General features: G+C 60.9%; 1 non-coding gene across 1 annotated transcript; it reads left to right on the top strand.

The window, feature by feature from the left end:
- Window positions 1-337: 337 nt before the first annotated feature.
- Window positions 338-419, top strand: TRNAS-GCU. The gene has a single exon. It is a non-coding gene; the product is annotated as a tRNA-Ser (tRNA).
- Window positions 420-668: the final 249 nt, after the last annotated feature.

The following is a 668-nucleotide window of genomic DNA, read 5'->3' as shown; positions in this document are numbered from 1 at the left end:
GCCCGCGGCCCCCCGCCGCCGCGCTCGCAGCCTCCCTGGGGCGCGCACCCCTCCCTGCCTTGGCCCGGGTTCGACTCCCTCGACCAAGCGCGTCCCGAAACCCCGGCGTGCTCGCCCGGACCCGGGGAGGGGAGACCGCGGCAGGGGCAGCTTGGGGAAGGAAGGCGCGGATTCCCGGTGGAGGCAGGCCGGAGGGAGGGGAAAAAAAGCTGCTTTCTTCCCACCGCTTCTCCCTCTTCTGAGTCCTATGGAGGCGGCGTAGCGGTGGGTGTTGGGGACAGGGGAAGTGCGGAGGAGATGAGAGATAAGGGAATGTGGAAAGGGTTGCTGTACGTGGGACGAGGTGGCCGAGTGGTTAAGGCGATGGACTGCTAATCCATTGTGCTTTGCACGCGTGGGTTCGAATCCCATCCTCGTCGGCCCTATTTTACAGAGAGGAAAGTCCTCTTAAAGTCTTAAAGTTTTCACATCCCGCCCCTCTGGAATAGCAAGTTGCAGAAAACTGAACTGGAGATGCGAATGAAATTCGGTCCAAGTCGGGGCTCGCTCTCTCCTTATCTGCCGTGCATCTCCTACGTACCTGTACTCCAGGTATGGGAACCTCTGGGCAGAGGCTAGAGCTGTGCTTTTCTTTCTCCCTAGAAAGAGGGCGCGGGACCAGTTGCACC

Source organism: Carlito syrichta, unplaced genomic scaffold (genome assembly GCF_000164805.1).
Source record: "Carlito syrichta isolate Samal-C Ts95f unplaced genomic scaffold, Tarsius_syrichta-2.0.1 Scaffold305797, whole genome shotgun sequence".
NCBI lineage: Eukaryota > Metazoa > Chordata > Mammalia > Primates > Tarsiidae > Carlito > Carlito syrichta.
This window is presented reverse-complemented; position numbering and strand designations above follow the sequence as displayed.